At 44.9% G+C, this 17,864-nt stretch overlaps 1 protein-coding gene across 1 annotated transcript in view; it reads left to right on the forward strand.

Annotated features, from left to right (window-relative positions):
- Nucleotides 1-15,788: 15,788 nt before the first annotated feature.
- LOC112991371 (collagen alpha-1(XXVII) chain) overlaps nt 15,789-17,864 on the forward strand; it is a 187,934-nt gene continuing 185,858 nt past the window's right edge. Inside the window, exon 1 of the mRNA XM_064523662.1 lies at nt 15,789-15,891. The gene's annotated coding sequence lies outside the window, so the exon portion shown is untranslated. The remainder of the gene's footprint in view (nt 15,892-17,864) is intronic.

Raw genomic sequence — 17,864 nt, forward strand, 5'->3', positions numbered from 1 at the left:
TGCATCATCTGCTATGAATTGTTGACACAGTGTTGCTGAAACATCCTGCTGATGGATCCCATGCTTTTGTACCCAGACTGTGGTACAGCTCCATGTTATGCTCAGATCTGCCAGTAAAACTACTGGGAGACAAGCTATTGTAAGGGGTGTGGGGAACCTCTTCTGAACTGGTGACATTAATCATGTGCATCGAAAACTCTGCAGTGCTCCGTGGGGGGAGGATAAAATGGTGGCGATCTCTGAAGTGTTAGTGGTTCTGTTCTGCTGCCCAGTGTTAACAGGACTTGGGAGGCCTGTTTGGTTCCTCTGGCTGAACTCCAAATCCTGCAGAGAGGTTTGAAATGCTCTACCTTGAGCAGCAGAGGGATGCTACATCTATTTATTTTCCAATCAGACTTACCTACAGTGCTCTGCCAGTGTGGCTCTGCTTTAATTATTGTGAGTCTTGATGCCATATGTTAATTTATGAGTTTGCGTTGCTCAAGAAAAGAGCCCTGCGTTTCCCTAAAGGTTCTCACTTCATTAATGGTGTTGTCAACTCATAACAGAGCATTCTCTGGTATTAAAGCAGCCCTGAGACTGAGGCAAAACTCCTCACAGATGCCAACAGGCCTGAGCCAAGAGCCAGAAGAGTCTTGTAGCTTCCTTCCTGTTAAGCAAGTCTGAGATCAGAAATAATTTACCTTCTTTCCCCTCCTTCTCCTCCTCCCTTGTTTAGAAAAATGTTGTTACTTCTTTGGGTAGTGAAGAAAGTTCCTGCCCACCTCACTTCTCTGTGGTGCTTTCATACAGCCATAACTCTAGTTCATTTTGACCTGGTGTATTTTGGGTTTCCAGGTCAGAAGCCAGAAGATTTCGCTACTGAAGGCCCCTGCTAGAGAGGGCTTGTTGGCTACAACAGAAGGATGGCTTTAGGTATCTTCTATCCCCCTGCACCCCAACCTTCTTCTGCACAAATCCTCTTTTCTTCCCAAATTGAAAGAGCTGCCTGATGAGTGCTGTGGGAATTACCTGGTTGTGGGCATGATCTAGGTGATATTTTGAGCAGGGGCATGTGAGGGCTGGGTGGGGTGGTGCTGGGGTGCACACTGTTTGCCTGAGAGATGTATTGGGCCTGTGTAACTTTGCAAGGACCTTGCCATGTTACACAGCAGCTTTGTGGCTGAGCAAAAATAAATGAGTGGCTTATCCCACTGCCAAGGACCGTCAGTGGGAGGTCAGTGTTTGATATTTCCACACCCAAAAAAGCAGCCCCAAGCTAGAATTACAGTACAAAATACCCATTCAGACCTCTCCAGCCTTCTGTTTTCATTGACTTCCATCCCCTGCTTGTACACACAGAGTCCCTTCCTTTCCAAAAGAAAACAGTATTGCTGATAAGGGACACTTATCTCGGCAAGTCGTTACAGAACAAGTGAGCTTTTGTGTCTGCATCTGATTCCTGTTGCAATGTTAACAAACTCCTAGTATGGAAGCTTTATTTCCACTCTAAAGATGGCCCATAGGGCACTATGTGAGGTGCATTATATGCCTTAGAAATACTTCCCACAGATGTTTCTTCCTTCCTTTTAAAAAAAAAAAAAACCTTAAGATTTCAGCCTTCCATTTGTTCTGTTGAGTACTTTTTTAAACAATGGTCTTTGACTATGCTGCACATGGATATTTACCTTCCAGTGCTCTCTGCTGAGATATTACTGGCCTTTGTCCTTGCAGAGGATTAGCTATCACTGGAATTTTCTCTCATCACTGTGGGTTCCTATTAAAAAATGAACACTTATCGCCAGCTGCAGTAGTTGAAGTTGAGTGTGTTCTGCCCCATTGCAAGTATGGGGGCACTGCAAGTGCCACTGTTAAGGTAAATATTGTGGTACTGTGAGATAAGGGCTCTTCATGATGAAATCTCTGCCCTAAAAAGACTTTCTGACCTAATTTAAGTGCTCAGCACCTTCCAAGGTTAGTCACTAACATAAAGGACTTCATGGAAGAAAGAGGTTTTTCAGGGTAACTAGCAGCCTATGTTGGTCTTTGGTCAAGGAGGTACAAGGCTGGGTGCTGCTTTCCTATGGGCTTGGGGTGGGGGCAAGATGAGATGACAAGTGTGCTCATCTGCCCTGTTGCTTGCTACCTTGCGAGGCAGGGCAGAGGTGGACTGCAGTTCTCCTATGCTTCCTTCCTGAGTAACTCTTCCCCTGCTGCACCACAGAAATGTAGCAAATTTGAGCTGAACTGCAAGTTGATTGAGTCACTGGAATAAGAGGGTGGGAGACAGCTCTCCTAGCATGGTGTTGAAACGGCTGCTCTGTTGCATCTCCCTCCTGCAGCCAAAATCTGATGCAATCCTAATTTTGATTATGTATGCAAAATAAAGTGGAGTGGGCTGTAACTATCCTTGACAAACTAAAAACAAGAGCTGGTTGGAAAATGTCCTCCTCCCAATGGGATTTCTTTTTTTGAGGCAAAAATTCCAGCCCAAAATACTCCAATTCCTCTGTGTTGCACTCTTGTTCTTTAACAGGCCTCCTTGCACACATTGAGTGTTTCTTGATGCCCTCCTGTCTGAATTCGTGTGTCATGGGAGCCCCTAGCAATGATGTGTTATGCAGGACGCTTTGTGCCAGGGAATGCTGCCTGTTGAGGGGCAGAAGCATCAATCAAGAATAACTGATTACAGCTTCCCATGAGATGTCACGCTTTGGGTTTTGTTGAGAAATTTTTCATGGTCCTTTGGAAGGAAAGGTCACAGAACTCTTAAGTTGATCAGAAATCTAATTTTCCACTGAAAAAGTTCAAATGGATTTCCTTCTCTATTTTATTTCTCTTTGCTTGCTATCTTTAATTAAAGCAGCCCAGTTTAAAACAAACTACCATTTAAAGAAGTTCTGTTGACATATCCAAAACATCCCCCATCTTTAATCCTTCTTAAATAACGATCAAGTTTGTGGCCATTTCCAGGCACCTGCCCAAATAAATGAGCTTTACAGTATACTTGAGTTCAATAATTTGGACTGTTCTGGTCAAAGGAGAATTTTCAAAGCCCTGAGACATCAGTCAGTGTTCCTGGTCCAAGGAAATGAGAACACCAAGCGGTTTAGAGGTGTAGGATGCTCTGTGCCTACTCGGAGGTCTTGTCCCCAAATTGTGCTGGCTTGGGCAATATCAAAACAGGGGCCTTATTGCTGTGTGTGTCTTGCCAGCGTGCACACCTGCAGGGCCTTTTACACTCAGTGGGTACGTAAAGGTCTGAAAGACTTAACTGGCTTCCTGTTGCACCAGTCGTTATCCCCATGACTTATTTAAAAGCATGAATAACTTTAAACATTTAAGTAGTCTTCAGAGGGATTACTTGCGTGTCATGGCATTTAGGTTGTAGTTTGCAGAGCTCTTTGCGAAGAGTTACGTATCTCTTGGCTTTGTGTTGCAAAAGGGAAATTGAAAGCGTAGTAGATGACAGAGTCCCAGATGACTATTTCTCTTGCTGTCTGTCCCTCTGTCTCCTATCCAGTCAGGTGTCTGTCTGCTGCCCTTTTCTGTCAGCATCTAATTGCTGCTATTTAAACTTTGATAGATTAGTGACCCTGGCAGAAGCTGGCTTTTAAAAACTGAAATATTTTGAGATGGTGGATTCATGGTACTCAGTTTTGCTCCTAGCTCCGCATCCCAGTTCGATTCCAACCCCTTCCTAGGCCAGCAAGGCTCACCTGAGAATGCGGTGGGAGCTGGACTTGGCCCGTGGGTGTCACTTGTTGAGGTACTGGCTGGGCCTCTGTGGGGTGACTTGCACTCAGAGATGGGTGTGTGCATCTGCAGCTTGCTGAATTCAGCAGAACTCAAAAAACCGATGAGACTTTTGAAACAACTCCTTTACTCATTTGACCATTCTGGCAGAAACAGCTTTAACACCCTCCTACGTACTGTACTGTATTAGCTGTAATGACTCTTTACTGTCATATAATATAATTGCAAAAATGGACTGAATTCTCTGCCAATGGCATAGGGCCAGAGCACAAAACTCCCAAGCCCTAATCTCCCCAGCTCTGTATCCTCCCCTCTTGCATCTACTTTTTTCATCTTGGATGAATAGAAGGCTTCATCTCTTTAAACTCCAGCAGGACAACACACATGTGGACTGACTCTACCACAAACTCCTCAGTAACACTCTTGCTGTTTAGGGGAGGTAAATATGCGAATTTCAAAAGTCTTTCTGTGTGGAGAATCTGTTTGGATTTGAACAGGAAGTGGGGAGCAGGCATATAGGTAGCAATATTAATGAACTTTTTTATAAAGACTTCATTCAAGGCTTTCAAAGAAAATATGACTCTTATGGGACCCACAGTTTATCTGCCAAGTCCAAGAATCTGGTTGGAATTTAAAATATATATTTAAAGGGCTCCAAGATGTAGAAGATTGGAAGACAGAGCAGCCCGGGAAGGGCACATGTGAAACTTCTGCTGGATGAAGAGATGGTCCCTGGAGGGGCTGAGCTTTGCAGGAGGGTGCACAAGCCATCAAACCATACATCCTTCTCCTGGCTCTAGAGTAGCAGGAAGAGGGGTGACTGGTACCAACCCAATCATCACCTCAGACTTGTGCCATGTGAAAGTGGTGAAGTACACACAAGTCCTCCTTCAGATGATGGACATCTGTGCTTTTGCAAGGCCTCAAGTTCAGACCCCTTCCCTTTCTCCCATGTGGAAGATGGCTGTGTTGGCTCACTTGCCACCTGAAAAAGGCAGTTAAATAGTTTTGCTTTATACCCTTTATTTCATTTAGGTTCCCAAGGTTATGTGTGGGATTAGCAGGGAGGGAAAAGGCATGCATTGGTCAGGTGAACTGCTCAGAAAGAGTGCACTGAGGGAGGAGAGGAAGGGATGGCCAGGCAGCATGCACCTGGAGGCAGCAGCTTGGCATTTGTAACAGGCCTTTTCATCTCAAATGTCTCTGATGTGTCTAAGTAATTACTCTGAGGAGCAGAGAATCGATCCAAGTCTTTTGCCTATTGCTGTGGGAAAATGGGTCCCCTGACAGGAATATAGAGGTGTTCAATCATGTTATCCAGGACTAAGTGATACAGTTTAATGATTTGAGAGGATCACAGTTTTTTGGGGGGGGGGGAGGGGGTTCCCTTCCAGTTTGTGGGTGCCCCCTCACCTTGGGATAGCAATCTGTTCCCTAATCTGCACTGACCTGTTTTGCCTATTGCCTGTCTCTCAACCCAAGCTATGGTTCATTCATGCTCAGATGCCATACAGATGTAATACTTGTCCCCTTGCAACATGAACCTGTGGCTTTCTCAGAGTCTCTGTAAAAGCCCTGTTCTGGGGTTTGTGTGTTTGTGTCATATAGAAGGTGCTATATTTAGTTCCTATTTTGGGACAAATTTATTAGCTTGGACAAGAAGCAAACAAGTGAAGGTCTGTGAAAGATGATTTTCAAACTTGGCTGTTTACAATAGCAGGAATGCCCCTCTACCACAGCTGGGCATCCGGGTCCCGCATGTGAGATGTCAGATGTGCCTGTGCCAGCAGGATTGTCCCTGCTCAGAAAAGCTTTTAAAGCTAATGTGGAGATGCACTAATTATGATGAATCTACTCTTATCCGGCAATAATCCCCTTCAGCTGTGTATCACCCCAATGCTTTGGATTCCTAGTGCAGGCAGAGTTGTGTAGTTTGGGTCCAAGTCAAATGGCAAGAGCACAAAAGCTGCATATTGACACTAACCTCGTTTAAAAAAAAAAAAATCAGCAATGCTAATTTGGAGTGAAGGCAGTCTCTGTCCTTGGGTCAAAGACCCTGAGAATGTAGCTCTAAGTATAGATCTGTCTAGCTTCATGCTCCTGTCCCTAGCAATAACGAGTAGTTGGGGAAGAGGATAACAACCAGCATACAGTGATATTCTCCCCCATCACCACCACCCCAGTATATCTTCTTAGCTTCCAGTGATTTCAGGATAGAGATTTCCTCAGATGGTGATAGTACCTTTGGATTTAACAGCCACTGCTGAATTTTTCCAGTTGCTTTTCAGTGTTCTGTAACAATGAGTTTCACAGTTTGTGCTTTGCTTCACTTGGAGCTGCTTCTCACTCTGTTTGACTGCATTCATTTTGCCAGAGCTATTCCTCATTTGCAGACTCGTATTGATGCCATCAAGCTTGTTAATCTGTATACTAGATGTGACACTTTAGGTACATCAATAGCAGTTTAATGTGGGAGGGATCCTGTGAATGTTGCCTGCATTGAGCTCACAGTGTTTCTTTCACGTGGGATCTCTATTCTACCTGTTTTGCCATGTTTTCACCTTTGCTGGGTACCGGCCAGGTGCCACTGTTGAATGCAGTAGCTTTGCTGATGTGTTACTGATAATCCTCTTTTCTTTTACGAGCTTCAAATTCTCACTGTTAGCAGAACAAATCTCTACCTTCACTACAGAGTAATTTGCAGGAAAATTCTGGCTCTTTGTAAACCAAAGATAAAACTCTTATGGGTTTCAGAGTGCAGCCTAGTAGAGGTAGGTTGTACTTCCATAGGATCATAAGGTCATATTGCAGTGGAGGCAGGAATAATTACCTGGAGAACAAGATCAGACTTGCTTGAAGAATTCATTAGTCTTAAAATAGTAAAAACAAAGGAAGCTCCCATTCTTCTGGGTTTGGTAAAGATGCATCGAATAGCCCACTCTGAAGTACATCTCGAGTTCCATCCTCTCCTGACTTTCTCTTCACTAAAGAGCAGATCCTTGCACTTTAGGTTAATGCAAGACCAAATATCAATGTTTACAGAACAAAAATAATCCAGGGAATTTTGCTTCAGCGTCAAATGAACGGAAAGGATTTCCAAAAAAACATAACTTGGAAATAGATAATAAAATTAGCAAGGAGGCTGCTCTCAGGAGCAAGTCTACAGGGAGAAGTTGGGATTTTTTTTTTAAAGGCTAAAGTAAACTTTGTGAAAATGCCCACCCTGTTGAAGGTTTTTTTTTTGGTGACTCTAGTGGCTGAAACACCCAAAAGAGGGTGGATATTTTGGCTTGCTGGACAAACAGAGGCTAACAGGAGCAGCAAACTTATGACTCCCTCCATGTATAAACTGGTGGTGATTCATCCAGGTTTTTATTTTAATAGCATGGCCACCAAGCCAGCTGAAATACATCTGAGGCAAATGCCACGGAATAAAAGGATCAGCTCAGGACAGCAGAGCGGTGACCGGATGCCAACTCCCTGTGGTGGGCACCAAGACTAGAGGCTTGTCCTACCAGGGCTCAGGTTGCCAGGCACAAAGGAAAGAACGGAGAACTGCTGTTGCTTTGGCAGGGAAAGAACAAAAACAAGCACTGAAGACTTCAGCCCTTTGGACTCTCACCGCTTTCATGTATGTTCTATTAATTTTCCATGGGCTTAAAAACCGGAAACAACCTGGGGCCCTTTTCTCCCCTGCATCTCTGAACCCAACTACTTTTATTATTTGGCTAGGGAGAAAGGAAGCTATTTCAGTAGGAAATGGTTATTTTAAGACAATCTAGAAAAGTCAATGGCTTTTAGCCAAACTAATAACATAATGCAACTAAAATGTTGCTTTTCATATGATGCTTCCAGTCCTTATGCAGCAACAAAGAGCAGTGACTTTGTGGAGCTGCTAGTCATTGGTCTAAGTGTAGCTGTACGCTCAGCTCAGCTGCCTCCCCTCCTTCTTGTGCTAGCAGCTCAGGATGTCAAACTGGAGTAGAGTTGTCATTTCTCCATAGGCTTTAATTCTAGCCAGTGGAAAGGCAAGTGGATACATATTCAGAGGGGTAACTTGAGGCTTTGGAACTGTAGAAAAAGCATTTCTCTACAGGAAAACTGAGCAAAAAATGATAGCTTCATGCACACAAGTTCATTTCTGAACTCTTAAAAATTATATAAAAATGGATATTTACTCAAGTGAGCACATCTGTGCTTCTAACTTTCGTTAAACAATATACAGGATGTGTGGCATAAGGTAATAGCTGTGTCAAGGACCGTGGCTGGCATACAGATGAGCTCTGGCAGCTTCCAAGTTTGAGGGATCTCTTTCCCTTACTGTTTTGCTAAAGCACACAAACATTTTGGGGGTAAAATACATATTGAAGGCTAGAGACTAAACCTAGATCTGTCCTGACTGTTCTGTGTGGATAGAGGCTGATTTGCATATACCTAAATAAGATTTAAGCTCCAATTCCCTGGTATTTTTTTTTTTTTAATAAAGAAGGTGTTTATTGCTGAAGGAAATGCAGTGGGAAGAGCACTTTTTTTTTTTTGGCTTTCTGTCTGGTCTCCACAACAGTGAGAGATTGTAAAAATACAAACAAATCTTTATTTCTGGACTAATTGCTCAAAGCCAGGAGCTTACAACAAGCTGAGAATAATTTGATGCAAAATGCAGTTCTGTCATCCTGTTTTCACACTCCTTGTTGCTCCACATGCTTCTGTTCCCTCTTTCATGTTCTTCCCTTTAGTCCTGTTCAGGCTATTGAAACCTGTAACTTGGTCCAAAAACTACTGAAAGACACAAAGATTTCTTTTGACTTAATGAACTCTAGGTATTTAAGGCCTAAACTAACATAGTCCTGCTACCCAACCCATCAGTGGAAACAAATTCAGATACAGATTCAAATGCTGGTTTGGAAGCTGTTTTGACTGTTTATAGAATACTCAGAGATCCTCAAAATTTTGTTTTCCTCCTTAACACTACAGAAAAGTCTGTCAGAAGTTTCAGTAAGTGAGGAGGAAAGTGGTTGATCTGATTTGTTTTGAGACTCTACCTTGTGCCTGTATTTTCTTGGGCTGCACTCGCAGTTGGTGCGGTTGACGTCCTGCTTCCTGTTAGCAAGGGACCGTCAGGTTGGATACCAGCCACCTTTCCTGAACCCCAGCTGCTTCATGTAACTAGTTGCACCAAAATAATATAATACTTTTCCCTGTCAAAACATTGTGTGATGTATTTGGCCTACCTTCTGTCTTGCCTCTGGTGTCCCAAGCATGTCAAGACAGTCCCAAGGTCTCTATGACCAAATAGGAGGCTAGTTCCAAATGCAAACTTGCTCCCGGGGAGGTAAAACTTCTGTGGTTCCTGCTAATGTCAAAATGTAAATGCGTGTTACTGAATAGCTTGTGTACATTTAGGTTAACATTGTAAGCTTAATCACAGATCTGGAGACCCCCGTAGACTTTTGGGTATGGAAGAAGCGTGAGGTCAGATAGCAATTTCCCGGTTTGCCCCTCTAAACCTTCATCTCAGATTCATGGCATAGAAGTGACTCTGAAGGAGGACAGCAGTCTTGATATATGGGGCATTAGTATGGGATGGATTTTCAGAGTTGTTTAGGAGGAGAACTGTCCTTGCCTCTTCCTCCAGTCTCCCCCTAACCCGCATACTCATTCACCTCTGCCAAAAACATTACTGGGGGAAACTGAATGTGAATTTGTTTGAAATCTAGATCTTCTCCTTCCCCCCCACCTCCTTCATTAACCCTAATTCTCCCTAAATTCTCCCTGTTAACCCTAATTCTCACCTCCACCAAATGTTATAGCAGCTCCCGTTGGCTTCAGAGGTTCAAGGCTGGGAATCACTTTATATTTTAGAATCCTTTTCCTAAATGATGCTCTAAGAGACTTTTACTTCTGCTCTATTAGTTTAATGCATTAATTTGGCACAGAGGCAATGGAGCCCATAATATCCTGTTCCTGAGGAAGGAGTGCTGGGTAACACTGTATGCCACTGTTCCAAGCATGGGCTTATTTACTTTAATTAGAAAGTGCACTTGTTGAGTCCTCAATTAATTAGGTAAAGCAGCACCTATTGAAAGCAGATGAAAGAGCTACTGTGTGAGATGAAGAAGGGAGGGGGATATGTGAGGATGAAAAGAGAAAGATAATACCAGCACTGGAAAGTAAATGGTGTTAGAGAAGCCAGAAAGAGATCACAGGTACGGCTCTGTTTAGAGCCTAAATTGTAGTCACTGTTTCTAAACTGGCTCCAGGTATGGTTGCTGTTGCAGATTTTGTGGGATTATTTGGAGTCAATCTGCAGCCTGTTTTAAAGCAGATCATTGAATATGACTTAGAGATGGACCTATGCTATGTCCTGCCCCATGCCCTGCACAGTTTATCATGTTCTAGAGGCACAAGGTCAATGAGGAATATCATCACTAACTCAATCTTCTGTAGGACGAAAAACACACCAGAATAAGTACAGTAGTTTTAGAAAGGAAATAGTTCATTCTGGTTTAAAAGACATCTGAATCTTCTCTGCTGTTTCATTTCCCTTTTGCTCCTTTTGCTTTTTTCTTTGAATGAATATATCCAAAATTTCAAAGCAAACAAGTTAGTCACACTTTGAAGAGAAATTTTCATGTTACAATTCCAAAAACACACTATTAATACCAGATGTTAAAAAGCAGAAAAACACATTTCCTAAAAATAAGAGGGCTTAGATGTTACATCAGGTGTAGTTCTTCTCTTCTGACTTCTGAAGTCTGTAGCATTCATGTCTCTGGTTTGCAGAACGCTTGCACGGAATAGAGGTTTGGGGGTTTTTAAAGCAGAAGCTGAATTTCGTCCTAAGATTCTGAGAGCTGGGGTTTTAAGCTATATGCCAAGCATCATGAGACTTGTGATAAAATCAGGCAGGGTTGCCAATTTTAAACTTAAACCCATCTCCAGATCTAGAGGTTCACTTGAATTTCAGCCCAGACCCAGTGGAAGAATTTTGCGAAGCTGGGCTGAGTCTTGGGACTGACCCTTTGGCTGGCGGCCCAATGTTTGCTATAAAAGTTTGTGGTGGTTTTAAACAACGCGGCTAATCAAAAATCCATTTAGTGGCTGGTTGCATTACTCTCCAGAAGGGTCTGTGTTGACAGATCAATACTTTGTTGCTGTAGATACTTAATAGATTTTTGCTGTGATCTCCTGTGCATATGAGGGGTTTTATAAACTCTTCAGGAATGTATATGCAGGAATGTTTCAGAGGCTTCTGAGGAAATTTTATGCTCTAGTGATGACTACGTAGCAATTTCCAGGGAATTGTAATAGCATAATAAGGCAGTCTTTTCAGAGGTTGAAGGAACCTTTCCTCAACATTTCTGAGGTTCACTGTAATTCCCTGTCCTTTCCATGCAGAAGTGCAAACCTAGTTCCATGATGGATAAAGATGGTGTTTGTGGTGGGTAGCAGGAACACTGTGAGCTGTTGTAAGCCTTTTCCTGAAACCTTGGAATATTCCTAACAAATACATTTGTGTAATGGCACAGGATTAGGTAATGGCAATCTTTGGAGCCTGACTCTGCTTAATATTAATTTCACTTATATTCAACTCTGAAAGCAGAAGCTTGGTACAAAGGAAAAGCTGTTGGCAACCAAGCCAATGAAAGGATTACTATGAAAATATGAGCATTTGAGGGAGAGGAATGGGGTTTATATCTGTTAAAATACAGGGTTAATAGAAATCTTTAGAGAGGCACTTTTTGCCCCTGAGTATAAGGGGGGGACTGGCTGCTCAATTCCTGCTGCTGTTCTTTCATTTCCCTCTTGGCTTTGTGAATGCTAAAACAAAATCTGAACACTAAGATCTGAGGGGCCCCTGGTGCCCTGTCTGCTTCCCTGCTTGACCCAGTTGCTTTAGCTCTCTTGGCTTTTTATGCCCATGTGTTGTTGATGCTTCAGCCCCTATAAGACTGCCCCCTTTCATCGACTCTGTTCCATCAATGTGTCCTGAAGCCTGCCTTTCATCCCCCCCCCCCCAAATGCAATCTAGCCTTAAATAACAATTGCGAATTAAAAAAAAGAAGTGCAACTTTGTAAATCATCCTGGTAGGTTTTGTATGACAGAGGCAACTTCTGAGCCATAATGACTGAGGTTTCTGAGGCAGCGTAGGGATTCAACTCCAAACCTTTCATTAATTTTAATGAGGAACAGAACATCTGGGTGTAGATCTCCAATACTGCTTTAAAATACTTAACTGTTAATGTGTGAACAATCCCATCTTGCTTTTGATACCGCAGTCTCCTGAGCTGATGTTGCTCTTCTGGAGAAAATGTTGAAGTGAGGAAGGCTGGCTTCCTTAGTGGAAGAACCTGTGATGGGGACCCTTGAGTGTTTTAAATACCCCCATCAAACAGGAGAGAGAGATGCAAACAAACCTAGCTTCTGAGCACTTCCAGCCCAAAACCTTGATGTGTCTCAGGCATCAGCTTTGCCTTAAGAATTGACCTAAGTTGAAGCCAAAGCAAGAGGGGATTTGCCTTGCTGCTAAGCAGGTCTAGAGCTTTGTGTAACTAACAAATATCCCTACCACCAACATTTCTGCCTAGCTACAGGCTCGCCAGCACTATGAAAAACAACTTCGAAGATGTGTAACATCAGAACTGGGCAAAGGAGGTTTTTTAGATAAATAATTTACATGTTGAGAGTTGCTCATTTCAGGTCAACCAAAAGTATTTGCGACTTTTGCCCAATTCACTAAGGACTTCTCTGCTGGAGAAGAAAAGTTGAAGCAAACCCAGGAAGTTTTCTTCAGCATTTGCACATTGAAATGTTACCATTTTTCATTTCAAAATATGGTACACTTTTTTCTGAAACAAACTTTGAAAACTGCTCAGAATGCTTTGGCTCACTATGAAATATTTGGGTTTTTATGGCGATCAAAGCCCCGCATATTGTCTGTTCTCAGCACAAGCACTGACTACTAGAGCAGCCTGCCTGTGCTATAAACTGGGGAAAACCACCAGAAAAACTTTTCCATGAATGTTCCCACGTTTCTGAAAGAGAAGCAGTTTTTCAGCTTCATGTTAATTTGATGCAACTAAGACAGTTTTACTTGAACAAATGCTCATGGAAAGCAAATGTCCTATACAATTGCAGTGCTGACTGATATGGTCTTGAAACTAGTTTCCCAAAGCTTCTCATTACACCTTTGCCACCAAAGCAATTAAACAAGCCTGGTGATGTTCTGCCAAGTCCATTAGCAGCTAAAACCATGTACAAATGCAGTAACTTTGGCAACAAGGAGGAGAATTAAGTTTTACCTCTGTATCCAATAGAGTAAATCTTTGTAAATTATTCTTACAGCAACCCTAATATTTCCAGCAATGACTTGAAGCATAGCCTGTTTGGTTCATAATGAATGAATTATAAAAGCAGTCTAACCCCCCTGCCCACCAGCACCATTTCTCTGATTCATCTGTATTAAGGGGTTCAAATAACCGTGAATTATTTGGGGTTTTTAAGGTGGTTTTATTTTTTATTTTTTCCCAAGCTGCCATCCTGAAAAGAACTGCCTTCATCCAATTACCAATGCTAGACCACTTGACTCATGTAATTGGTCACAGCTAAATTCATCTTGGACTTCAAATCTCAAATGCTGAATTTGCAAACTGTGCAGAGTTTTCAGAGAAAATATCCATTCATATTTCCTATGATGAATAAACTGCCATCTCTCCCCAAATTGCTAATAAGCAGATTAAGAGGTTGGATTTACTTTGTCAGGGAGCTATTTCGTGTTCACTTTTGCTCAGCTCTTGTGTACCAGGCTGGGTTAAGGAGCTACTAAAATGAGGTTGTGCAGATGCAACTACAGGATCTAGGGAGCAAAGTCTCACAAGGCTTATCTTGTTCTTTCTGCTCATTTTCAAAGGGCAGCAGCAATATCTGAAGATGTACTGGTCTAAAGGTGTTTTGATCAAAAGCTAGAAAATTGGGCCTGTTAAAGTATTGACTGAGGCTCAGTACTGAACTAACAGTGGTTTGATTTAGGGCCACAGTGTGGCTCTGAGTTTTCTGCCCCTTTTGCTGTGATATTCAAAAAGGAGCAAATTAGGAGTTCTTGTACTGGCCCTTCTGCAGCAGAAATATCCAGAGAGCCAAATAGCCCCAGGCAATGAGCTGCCAAGTAGTGGAAAAGGAAAAATCCATCTTTAGTTGTGCCAAAGTGCTGGAGACCTTGAACGATGCTGTTGTGAAAAAGACAGGCATTCAGCATGGCCTTTGTGTGGTCCCACGAGAGACTAACCGTGGACATGGCTCATTTTCACCCTGACATGTACTATAAATCATACGTAACAGCTGGACGCTTGACTTTCCCTCTGAAGGGAGAACTGATAGGTGGAAATAAAGTAAACAGGAAAAGAATTGAGGAAGCCAAGTTGAAATTTATGAGAAAATGTACCCACAACAGGGCATTTGGTAGGCTGTTGTCTTAGTCTGAGAGACGTGTGAGGGCCTTAGGTCCCTTCTGCGTTACCTCAGATGTTTGTTTCTAGGAATCCGCGGATAGGGTTTTCTTTAGCAGAGGGAGGATTAAGGAGGCAGGATCAGCTAACCACTTGGCAATGGCAGGGCCTCAGCGGGTAGCGTGTGCTGTGGTCTTGGATGGAGCCGAGGAAGCGCTGCGGGGCGACGCTGCTGGCTGGAGCCCGCCCGAGGCTGCAGGCTGCCGCGGTCCCCCGTGGCGAGAGACCTCCGTCTCGTGTTTGCTGGCTTTGCCTTAAACACAAGTACTGAGCTCTGTTTAGAAAAACAAAACAGCTCCCTCCCTGCGGTGGGGACTTGGGAGCGGGGTGTCCATGGGGCGCACAGGCCGCGCCAGAGACCTCAGGTGCCATCTCAATAGCTGTCATCGGCAAAGCGGTCTTGAGTGGGGGAATTTTATGTAATTAATTGATCACTGATTCAGATATTGAGGAAAAAGGACGTCAAAGCTGCACAAATGTATCCATAAACACCTATCCTCCTTCCTTCTTAGGCTTAATTTACCTTATTTTCACCACAGTCTGTCCAAATTTGCCTGGCAACGTGCTGGGCAGTGAGGGAGGTTGATCGCGTCGTGTCTTTCTACGGTTGTTTGCCGCTCCCTGGGTGTCCCTGCCGCGCTGTTACTTGGCAGCCCTGCCCCGGCGTGGGTCGCCCGTGGGCCCTCGGGGGCTTCCCTACCTCGAGGGTGTCCCTGCCCCGGTGTGGGTCGCCTGTGGGGGTGTCCCTGCCCCTGTTGGCCCCCCCCCCGAGCATTTCCAGCCTGCCGTGGTAGCAGGCATCTTCCAGAAAACACGATGGAGCGGGTGTTTCTCCATTTGGGCAGTGCTGGGGTTTCCTGTTAGGGCTTTCGCCTGCTTCAGAACCGGCCGGGGCCGGCAGAGACCGGAGGCGGCATCCGGTTGTCCAGGTGAGCTGGCGACGGCACAGCATCGGGCAGAGGACCGGACCCAGCACCCAAGGGCCCGGCGCCTTTGCAGCCAGCATGGAAGGAAGGTGAGGACGGGAGGAGGATGCATTTGCAGGCCAAGCCGCGGGCGTGGGGCAGCCCTGGCACAGGGAGCCCGACCTCCCGTCTCCTTTAGCGCGGTCAGCTTGGCGACGTCTCCCAGGCCCTCGTGGCAAGGTCTCTCCTAGTGCCTAACTTCACCTGCAGCGTTTTCTGAAACCCTTTTTGCTGCAGCTTGAGCAACAGAGAGCTGTGCTTTGGGGGGGGGGGGGGGAATAAATTAGGCTGTGGGACTCGCACCCAGGTGGGTGCTCGGCCTTGCTGGCCGGGAAGCACCAGCGCGCGGGCTGCCTGCGCCTGGTGAGTCGGGGTGGTCCCGCGACCACAGGGAGGGGGCTCGTTACTGCCGGAGTCACAAGGGGGCACCCATGGCTCAAGCTGTGCTTGTCCGTGAAGAGCCTTTCCGCCCCGGAGCGTTTCCCCCGGCCCCACGAGGGCTCGCTGCCCTCGAGCAGGGGGGCGACGGCTGCGAGCGCAGGCAGGAGACTCTGCAATGAGCTCTGGGCAAGGGGAGAGAGTTTCCGTTTCCTTTTTGTAGGGAATAGTGGCGAAATCCCCAAACACTGGGCTTTCCTTTGTCTGGGGACTTAACCAAAGTCTGCTGAAGTCATGAAATGCAAAGGTAGGTCCGTTAAAACAACCCTTCCAGGCTTTCTCTTTTGTTATTTTTCTCCAGCTGATGTTTGAATCCTTTTTAGTTCATGACAAGTTCAGCTCCAACTGTTGCACTAACCAGAGACAGCCTTTCATAATTAAAGGCAGGTTCACATTTAGCAATTCATGGATGGAGTTGGATTTCTGGAATAAGAATGAAGCTTTCTAGCAATCCTCTACTTCTTTACAATATTTATATAGCAACCTAGGTAATTTTTTATTGTTTCATGGGTGTTTTCATGTGCTTCTGTGACTGTAAGTGAGCTGGTACCTCCCTGTGGTTGAATTATTGTTGTCTTAATTTCTGTGTTTACTCTCAAAAGCACTGATTAACTCTGAATTGCTGAGTACCTTTATCCCCTGCGTCCTTCGATAGGGAGTGTGGTGTCCTGCAGCCCTGAGGTGGCTTACGAGAGCCAGGAAGGTGAGTGGGGATCCTGGCTGCCTTCCCCCACCTTCTCCCCTTTCTGGTCTCGGACCACGCGTCCCTGTGTGGCCTTACAAGAGCGGCTTCAGAAACGCCGCACACAAAGGAGGAATTGCATTGACAAGCAACACCAGCAGCACTAATAGCTCTTTCCTCCCCAGCTCCGAGAGTGGAAGGAGCCTTTCCCGCTTTGATCAGGAAAAGCCTGAGCAAACAGATAGGCTCTGCGGCATTCCCCGGGGGGGGGGAGCACCCCCTCCTCTTCCTCCCAGGCACACGTGTCTAGAGACTGTCACTCACACGCTTCTGCTGGTGGGTATCTGCACAACGAGGTTAAATGAGCCTGGAGAAAGTATTATGTTGGGAAGAAATCCTGTCCCGTTGCCCAGGGAGAAATTTGCTGGCTGCCTGGAGACTCCTGTGACCCCACAGTTGTACCTCTGCTTTCTTAATATTGCTCTCACCTGGCAAGCAAGAAGCCCAGCAAAAGCAGAGATTCCTAATTGTCCCTTTTTAAAGCAGACCCATCTGATTTCTGCTGAGCAAGCAGAAACTCTGATTAATTTGGAACAGGGAGGAAGGAACGTCTAGCAGGCAAGAAAGCGTGGATGAACTCTTTGCTTGTCCCCAGAGTAAATGAACCTGTGGTGAAGCCAAATGCCCTGTCACGAGCTCTGAGGGAAGATGCAATTAATGGCTGGAGCTTTGTGGCACACTTGCTCCCCGCAGCACCAGAATTTCGGCCTTTCGTATTCACACCAGCTTTGATTCTGTGGTGGTGGAACAAATTCTAGTTTGTATTTCACTGCCTCTTTTGTTGCTGCTGTTCTTTAAATATTCTAGCCACTGGGAGTGAAGTTTACTCCAGGAGAGTGGGTCAAAGCTAGAGCTATCAGCTTCTATCAGGCAGACTTATTAAAAACAAGATCCCAAAGTAAATTGGCAAATATGTGGTCACTCATTATCTTCAGCGCATTGCTGATGTGCATGAAGCCCGCCAGACTTGCATGTATACAGCTTAACGATGTTAAAGCAGGGAAAAGTCACAGTGATACGATACTCCTGAGTGGCCTGAGCAAGTTCCACTGTGCATCTCTTTCAGCTCAATCCACCAAAAAGCCCAAGTGTGCTGGGGAGGCTTTGCTGGGCTTGTCTGGGGTCAGGTTGTTTCTAAGCTTGCTCAGTCCATAAGTAGAGGCACTGAGCTTGGAACTGGGATGCAAAATGCACAGCTGCGCGCTGGCTTGCTGTGTGATCTGGGATTAGTGTCCTCTTGGAGCTCTCTTTTCCCCTTGTCTTATAAATTTAAACTGGAGTCTTCGGTGCTGGCAGCATCCTCTTTGCGCTTGTCCAGCCTGAGCACAGTGAGGCCCGCAGTTGGATACCTGTGGGCTCTTATAACGTGTCAAATAATAGGAGAAGGTTGGAAGCAACCAGGCTTCTGGTCAGTGCTTGTTCTGGGATGCTCTAACCACAGCACATCAGGCAGAAACTGCAGGTTCTGCAGCTGCCAA

Source organism: Dromaius novaehollandiae, chromosome 20 (genome assembly GCF_036370855.1).
Source record: "Dromaius novaehollandiae isolate bDroNov1 chromosome 20, bDroNov1.hap1, whole genome shotgun sequence".
In the NCBI taxonomy this organism is placed as follows: Eukaryota; Metazoa; Chordata; class Aves; order Casuariiformes; family Dromaiidae; genus Dromaius; species Dromaius novaehollandiae.